We start from the raw sequence: 9,505 nt of genomic DNA on the forward strand, positions 1-9,505 counted from the left end.
GGAGGGTTTTGGCTATTTTGGCGAGTTAGTTTTCCTGGCTTTATCCCATGTATAGATGTTATTAGACTTTTGTTTGATTTTTCTTTTGTTAATCTGACTCATGTTAATTTAATTCTCAGACCAGCCAGAAAAACTTAGAAGGAATTAGTTCCTCTCCCACACCGTGCTGCCCACACCCCAGCAAGAGTATCCTTTTCTCCTCACTTTATCACACCCGTGTTCTTCCCCGCTTCCTTCTGCTCAAACCTCCCCTGTATCCAGAACGTCCCACTTCCCCCTCCAGCTGACCCCTTTGTACCCCTTTCCCCTCTCCACCTGCCACAGTTGTGCTCATCCTTCAAGATGCTCTTCTCCCAATCAAAAGTGTGGCGCTCCAAGGACAGAGATGCTTCAAGGACAAAGGACAGCCCTGCCTGGAAAGGTTTCAGTGTTACACCCCCTACCGGACTCTTAATCGCTCTCCCTACCAAGTTGCGATGGTTACGAAATTCCTGAGCCCACCTGGGCGACGCCCACCTGGGCGGAAGGGACCTGTCCCAAATAATGCAAGGCATCTGGCCTGTCCCACTCCCACCCTACAGAAGAAAGGTATATGTGCCTCAACCAATCAGTAAACAAAATTTTCACCTCGGACCATTCTTTTGTTTTCTGGCTATAAAAATTGACCAATGGCACATTATTTGGGCTCCACTCTCCCAGACTACTCGGGAGTCGGCCCGCTGCTCTGGCAGTGACCCTTCCCTCTAATAAGTTCTATCTTCTTTACATTCTGGCTTGTGTCTGGAAATTCTTTTCCAACCCACGTTCGGACCATGACAAGAAGCAGTTGCCGACTTCCTTGAGTTCATCTGGTATTTTAAGCCTCTCATCGAGCACTATTTTGGGTTTCGATCAAGGTCCTGTATGTCTCTGCGTCTCTTCATGACCAGACTGTAAACTTTGAGAGGAGGGTGGCAGTGTACACAATAGGTGCTCAAAGCGCGCCTGTCAGAATTGGCTTCTAGTCGCGTGTGCCTCCAGGACATCACAATTCTCCACAGCTAGACCCTCTATGAGGCTGCTGTCCGTCAGCTTCAGGCATGGATGCTGGTGGCTGGGTCCTGCCGGGGCACAGTGATGCCAGAACACACAGACTTCACTAGCACAGAGAAGAGACAGCCCTGTCTGCGTCCACCTGACTGAGCCCTTAGGCCTGGTGGAGTTTCTGAGGGAGTCACCGGGGCAGATGTTTACTGTATCTCATCAGAGGAGCAAAAGGGCTTCTGATGAGCGGATCCTGAAACCGTGGAAAGCAGAGCTTTGTCAGCCTCTACCTTTGAGGCAGCGTAGAGGGAGAGATCCGTGTTGACCTGCAGGAAACCCCATGGTCTGGTCATGTCACCACAGACATCTCTCTCATGGGAGAGTCCAACCAGGGACCAGTGGAAGATTAGATGGAGTTAAGTTGGGGAACCAATGTGCAAGCTGCAAAACTCATGCACAAAACTTGACTGATTTCTGGAGTATGAACTAAGGGAATAAACATTAAAAAAAATTTAAGTTACTTGAGAATTATGATAGGTAGCAAAACAAACAAAAACTCAACAACCATTTGAAACAAATACACTTCTATTGCTCTAGCTCCAGCTTGACTCCTCCTCTCCTAAATCCAACAGAGATACCCTACTCATCTTTCTTTTCTTCAGCATTCCCGACAGAACTTCACCAACCCTGAGCAGGAAGAAATTCAGGAAACAACGGGTATGGGGACAAATCCTGGATTTTTGTCCCCGCTCTGCCTCTGACTAGTTGTGTGACCTCGATTCACCTCTCTGGGCCTCGATTTTCTAATGTATAAAATGGGAGAGGTGGACTAGAGCAGAGTAAAATGCCAGTTCTAATAGATTTAATAGGTTTTCCCAAAAAGGGTTTTGAATCCAGATGTCTGGGAAATTCTGGGCTGGACAGGTTTCTGCACTGCGGGACTTCTCAGATGTATGCATTGTAACTTTTCAAGAGGGAGAGAAGTGCTGGGTGTCCCAGATTTCCTTGGCCACAGAATTCTTTTATTCCCATAAACCCCTGGGACTCACTTGGGTAGATGCTGGAATGGAGAGTCTCTAAGTTTCCTTTCCAAGCTTACTTGCCCTTCCCACGCCTGGCCTCACTGTGACTTTCCTGGTCGTGTTCTACCTTATTTTGCACGAGTCCCATCTTTTCCCATCAGCTCATCTCCCAGCCATTATCCTTTCAGTGCAAACAGAGTAACATGGGTTTCTTCATTTCTCTGAAAATCTAGATGCATCGTTGTCAAAATGATATGACTATTTGAAAACAATGCAATACAGGGAAGTACAAGTAAATTAAAATTTACCCCCAATTCTCACCACCCAGAAATAATTCTAACAAAGCATTTTTAAACTGAGCCAGAGGATTCTACAATTGGCAAATTTTTATTTATTTAATGCTTCAGTTACAAATGTATATGGCAAAATCTTTAAGACAGATTGAAGTTTTAGAACTCCTATATGTCTGAAACATTGAGTGAAGATTTATTAATTAGGGTTGTTTAGATATTGGGGGAGGGGTTGTGATAGGTTGAAGTGTGTCTCCCCCCGACCCCAAATATATTGAAGCCCTAACCCCTGGTACCTCAGAATGTAAACCTATTGAAAGTAGGGTCATTGCAGAGGTAGTTACATTAAGATGAGATCAGGACTTCCCTGGCGGTCCAGTGGTTAAGACTCCACGCTTCCACTGCAGGGGACATGGGTTTGATCCCTGGCGGGGAACTAAGATCCCATATGCCACGTGGCGTGCTGCCTCCCCCCCCACAAAAAAAAAGAATTATATATGTTTAACATCCTCCTATGGACTTACCTAGATCTTAAGCCTTACAGTAAATTGTATTTACCACAATAATTATTGAACACCAGCACAGCACTTAGCCCACCATATCTGCAGCATAAATAGAATAGCTTTTCAGTTTTACCCTAGCAGTTACACCACTTTCCTCTTCCACTAGAGAAACCGTAAAGTAATGCAAGAGGGTGAGTGAAGTGCCTGTTACATGGAGTACCAGCCCGGATGCCTTCCACTCCCAACCAGGCATCAAACCATGAAAATGCAACAGCCCCACCGTGGCTAACTCTCCTCCCTGGTTCAGTCTCCACTGTCCCATTTCCTCCTACCCACCACTCACCTAGGGCCAGAGGATCTATTCAAAAATGCACAGCTACTCGGTAGCGTCCTCTTGAAAAAAACGCACTACATAAGAGCTGTAAGTAGAATTTTTCAGTGTCTTACTGAGGAATATAGCCTGGGGAAACTGTTCTGAAGCTGGAAGGGAGGACCCAGCATATATACGAACTTTTTTGCTGAGAAAAACATGTAGTCAAGCAGAAAAATATTGTTGAACAGACATCTCAAGTTCGTTCTTTCGTTCTTTTCTTCTTTCTTTCTTTCTTTCTTTGTATTGAAGTATAGTTGATTGACAATGTTATGTTAATTTCTGCTACACAGCAAATTGATTCAGTTATACACATATATACATTCTGTTTTTTTAAATATCCTTTTCCATTATGGTTTATCACAGGATATTAAATATAGTTCTCTGTGCTATACAGTAGGACCTATTGTTTATCCATTCTATGTATAATGGCGTATATCTGCTAACCCTAACCTCTCACTCCATCCCTCCCCCAATCCCCTCCTCCTTGGCAACCACAAGTCTGTTCTCTATGTCCATGAGTCTGTTTCTGTTTTGTAGATAGGTTAATTTGTGTCATATTTTAGATACCACATATAAGTGATATGGTATTTGTCTTTCTGTTTCTGACTTCCTTCACTTAGTATGATAATCTCTAGTTGCATCCATGTTACTGCAAATAGCATTATTTCATTCTTTTTTAGTGCTTTTCTATGTATGGAAACATGCAAGAATCTGGGGTCATTGAAAAATTTCCTTAGTTATGTATCTTAACTATCTAGGGGCTGGTATATCCTAAGCACAGAATGCTTCCTGTTTTTCTCTATTCTGAATTCCCACAAGGTGCACTGCAGTGGATAATGGCTTGATCCCTATAAAACTGGAATGGCAGGCAACATTTTTTTCTTTACAGTAGAACGATCTCCAGGGAATATTGTACAGTGAAAAACAAAGCATGCACGCGTGCGTGCACACACCCCCCCCCAAAATCAACTACTTGAATTAAAACAATCAATCAGTCAATCAAAGAAAAAAAAACAAGGTGCTGGACTGTTGGTACAATGTAGTATCTTTTATAATTTTATTTTAAATTTTTTTTCCTTTTATAACTTTAAAAAGCAGTCTTACATATTCTTGGACAAATATAAGGTGGTCTCTGTATGCCTATAGTATGCACTCTTTTCACAATGCATTTTATTCGTTTACTTTTCTATTTCTTCCAGGAGACCATGACTTCCTTGAGAGGAGGCAATGCCTTCCTTGACCTTTGTATTCTAGCACGTGGCTTGGATCAAATGAGCAATCAATAAAAGTCAGTTGAACAAAGGAATCATTAAATAAAGGCAGAAACACTGCCTTTAACAGTTTCCTCTTCTCAGTTAAATTTACTAAGCCAATATTTTAACATAAATACAGATCCATCAAGGGTGTATGTCACTTCCTACCATTTTAAAGTTTTTTTTTTTGTAATTAATTTATTTATTTTTGGCTGTGTTGGGTCTTCGTTGCTATGCGAGGGCTTTCTCCAGCTGCAGCGAGCGGGGGCCACTCTTCATCGCGGTGCCCGGGCCTCTCACTGTCGCGGCCTCTCCCGTTGCAGAACACAGGCTCCAGACGCGCAGGCTCAGTAGTTGTGGCTCATGGGCCTAGTTGCTCCGCGGCATGTGGGATCCTCCCAGACCAGGGCACGAACCCATGTCCCCTGCATTGGCAGGCAGATTCTTAACCACTGTGCCACTAGGGAAGCCCTGTGTTTTTTTTTTTTTTTTTTTTTTAATCAGGAAGAGTCAGAGGCAAAAAAAAAAAAAAAAAAAAAGTGAAATTAAACACACACACACCACAAACATGTAATTAGACCAAAACGAAACCAACTTACAAGCCTTGGTTCATCATCTATGTGCACTGATAGCTACGTGCACTGATCCTATAATTCATGTCTACTAAACACTGTTATTTTCCTTCTCTGGGTATTAGGCAACTCAGGAAAGGGTTCCAGAAAATTTCAACACCTGGCAATCATGATTATTAATATTATTAATACTGTTTATCTTTTTAATGGCCAGTCTTCTATACTCGTGTGTCCGATCTGAGAGAAGAATGTATTTATAGGATTGCAGCCAAACGCGGCCGTGAATGCTTTCTTTTTTTTTAATATACATTTTATTTATTTATTTTTGTCTGCGTTGGGTCTTCGTTGCTGTGTGCGGGCTTTCTCTAGTTGCGGAGAACGGGGGCTACTCTTCGTTGCAGTGCGCAGGCTTCTCACTGCGGTGGCTTCTCCTTGCAGAGCATGGGCTCTAGGTGCGCGGGTTTCAGTAGTTGTGGCTCAAGGGCTCTAGAGTGCAGGCTCAGTAGTTGCGGAACAGGGGCTTAGTTGCTCCATGGCATGTGGGATCTTTCTGGACCAGGGCTCAAACCCGTGTCCCCTGCATTGGCAGGCGGATTCTTAACTACTGCGCCACCAGGGAAGCCATGGGGGTGAGGCAGGGGATGTTAATAATCCCTGCTTCCAACTTCCTCCCTCCCTTCCCAGCCCAGGTTACTTCCTTCCACCTGAATTGGCTACTTCTCCAGGAAATAATTGCTCTTTTCAGGCTTCTCTCAGAGCAGAAAGAAAGGTCTGGATTCTCCTCCTTTTCAGAATCCACCTTATTCTATGGTTTTCCAAATAATCGCTCTTAGCATCTCTAAAACCCTTAATTTCTCTCCTTCTGCTCTCAGATTGCAGTTTACATAAGAATCCCCCTGGGGAGTTGGTCAGAGATGCAGATCTCTGCTCTGCCCCTGGAGTTCATCCAGGAGTTTGCTTAGTGAACAGAACTCTCCCTGAGAGTCAGATGACTTTACCTTTTTGTATGGCTTGCACTTTTTACCTTGAGCTTCGGGTAGTTTGAGCAAAAGTTTTGTAAACATTGATGAAAAATCCTGAGGGAGGAAAAGAGCAGCCAGACCAGAGCTGGAGTTCTTCTACAGTCATATAGTGCCGTGAACCACAAAGATGAGACCAGGGCAGCTGTGATGGGATGGAGGCTGAGCCCCATCTACATTCCAGTGAGTGTCTGGAAAGGCGTCTACTGTGATGTTTTTACGGCATCCTGCAGTCTTTCAACTTTCCCCTTACTAATTCTTGCTAAAAGCTCTGCAAGACACCCCCTACCAGAGTTGCTCTGGCTTTTCCCACCATGAGCCTACAGAGGCAGGAAGTCCGCACTGGAAGCAATGTCAGGGCATATAGCAGGGTAGAGCCCCCTACCCATCCAGAGACCTCCAACCCAGAGCGGGAGGCAGGGTTCACGTTTCTGATTCCTGCTTCCTCCCCCCCAGGGTTGGGCACAACTCAGTTAGGAGAAAGGAGTCAGGTCCCATTATCTTGTGGATAGCACACCCTGAGGGCAGATGAATGAAAAGACTCTTCACTTTCTCCCCTCCTCCATGCCCCTGTGCCCTATGTGTCCTTTGGGGTTTCAAAGGACTGGCTGTCAGATCTGGAAGAAGCAGGACCCTGCAGGTGACATACCACAGAATTGAATGAAAAAAGGCCTTTAAAAGGGGGGAAAAATTAGGAAGCCCAAATGCGGAGAGGGTTCTTGGACAACAGCTAGGAGACGCTGTGAGAGGCCTTTGAGGGTCTAAAATTGGAGTCTCACAGCAATTCCACAAATTCAGGAAACCTGGGTGGGACTGCGGATCTCTAGTGAGATAGGATGGTGAAGTGATTCCCAAACTTAAAAAATCTCAGGATCTCTTATACTCTTAACGGTTATAGAGACAGAGCACAGAGCACTTTTAGGACACTACTCTGTATGATACAGTTATGGGGCGGGGGGAGGACTTTCCTTCTATCATCCTATGTTCAAGAGCTGGGTCTATGAAATAAACTGACAACAGGCAGATTAACAGGAGAAAAGGTATACAAATGTATTAATTTTTAATATATGCACGGGGACATCACAGGAAGAAAAGAGAATACTGCCAAAAGCGTGATATTTGAGAGTTTTTATAACATCTTTATTGGGGGATGTAGGCTGTTTAGAGAAAAGTAAATAATATTTAGAAAAGATGAATGGGCCCTTAGAAGAATAGATGGGAGATATGAAAATGTAGGGGAGCAAAATTTGCCACCCCAAATATGTCCCTTTGGCATGGGAATTATTTCAAGCTGAAAACAAACGTGGCCCCAAAACCTCAGGAAGAACCTTTGACATTTCCCCCTAACTGCCTAAAATAATTTATACAGAGAGCCTGTTCCAGGAAATGAACTATCACCGCAGATATCTATAGTATTACATGAATCAGGCATGGTAGACAAAGAGGAACGTAGCAGTTGGTGCTGAAAATCCCCTCTGTCTCATTGTCTGTGCTTGGCCCCCAGCAAACACTTGTTTACCAAACACTGGCTTTTCCATCTCCATGTGAATTGTCTTCCTCCCCTTTGAAGTCCCAAAACACTACCGCCAACATCCTTTGTGTCTTTACCTGTAGATGGTATTTTAAGGGGAGGGTTTTGGCCATTTTGGCAAGTTACACAGTTTTCCTGGGTGTCTCCCATGTGCAGATGTTATTAAACTTCTGTTTGACTTTTCCCCTGTTAGCCTGTCTCCTGTCAGTTTAATTCTTAGAGCAGCCAGAAGAAACTAGAAGGAAAAAATTTCCTTGCCAGCAATAGTTTGTAACAAAATTTGTCTGAGTGTGAGAAAATCCAATCTTTCCTGGTTGTGAAATTACCTGGGAGGAGATTCATGACAAGTGAATTTCTTTTGCCTCCAAAGGAGGTGACAGATAAGGGGAGTTCAGAGAAAGCCTCTCCCTGCATTTGCTGTTTTTCCAAGTGCCTTCAGCTCAAAATAGTCAGTATGCCAAAGCAGCATACTTTAGGTTGTCAGGTCTTCAATTTCTTCAGTATAATAATGGATACATGTCATTATACATTTTGTCCAAAAAACTAGAATGTACACCACCAAGACAGTGAACTAATGTAAACTATGCACTTTGGGTGATTATGATGTGTCAATGTAGGTTCATCAATTACAGCACATGTATCAGTCTCGGGGGGATATTGATCATAGGGGAGGCTGTGCATGTGTGAGGTCAGGGGGCCTATGGGAAATCTCTACTTTCTGCTCAGTTTGGCTGTAAAACTAAAACTGCTCTAGGGGCTTCCCTGGTGGCACAGTGGATAAGACTCTGTGCTCCCAATGCAGGGGGCCTGGGTAAGTCTATTAACAAAAATAGTTATCGAGGATTCCAAAGAGCTTTTGTTTGTGTATACTGTATCTATTCATTTTTACCATATTTAAAAATTAAAAAAAATTTTTTATATATTTATTTATTTATTTTTGGCTGCATTGGGTCTTCGTTGCTGCACCGCGGGCTTTCTTTAGTTGCGGTGAGTGGGGGCTACTCTTTGTTGCGGTGCGTGGGCTTATTGCGGTGGCCTCTCCCGTCGTGAAGCACGGGCTCCAGGTGCACAGGCTTGAGTAGTTGTGGCTCTCGGGCTCTAGAGCGCAGACTCAGCAGTTGTGGCACACGGGCTCATTTGCTGTGCGGCATGTAGGATCTTCCTGGACCAGGGCTTGAACCTGTGTTCCCTGCATTGGTAGGCAGATTCTTAACCACTGTGCCACCAGGGAAGTCCCATATTTAAAATTAAAACTGAGAAATTTTTATGTACTTATTAATTTAATATTCAAAATATTCATTAATTTAGAAATAATAATAAGCTCATGACCTATTAATGTTAATGACACAGTTTATGATAAATAACTATATATTCAGCTGTTTGCATCCACGGGTCCAGCATCCGTTTGTTCAGCCAACTGTGAATAGAAAATATTCTTCTCTGGGGAATTCCCTGATGGTCTAGTGGTTAGGATTTTGCGCTTCCACTGCAGGGGGCATGGGTTCAATCCGTGGTCGGAGAACTAAGATGCCTCATACCGCATGGCTTGGCAAGAAAAAAAAAATCCACCCCCCCAAATTCCAGAAATTTCTAAGAAACAAAACTTGAATTTGCTGGGAGCTGACAACTATTTACATACCATTTACATTGTATTAGGTATTATAAGTAATCTAGAGATGATTTATAGTATATAGGAGAATGTGCTTAGGTTTTATGCAAACACTCCCACCCACCTTTTTTTTTTTTTTGGCAGTGTGCAGCTTGCAGGATCTTAGTTCCCCCACCAGGGATTGACTGTTTTTTCTCCATTGTATATTCTTGCTTCCACTGTCATAGATTAATTGACCATAGGAGCATGGGCTTATTTCTGGGCTCTCTATTCTGTTTCATTGATCTATGGGTCTGTTTTTGTGCCAGTA

Source organism: Lagenorhynchus albirostris, chromosome 7 (genome assembly GCF_949774975.1).
Source record: "Lagenorhynchus albirostris chromosome 7, mLagAlb1.1, whole genome shotgun sequence".
NCBI classification, from domain to species: Eukaryota; Metazoa; Chordata; class Mammalia; order Artiodactyla; family Delphinidae; genus Lagenorhynchus; species Lagenorhynchus albirostris.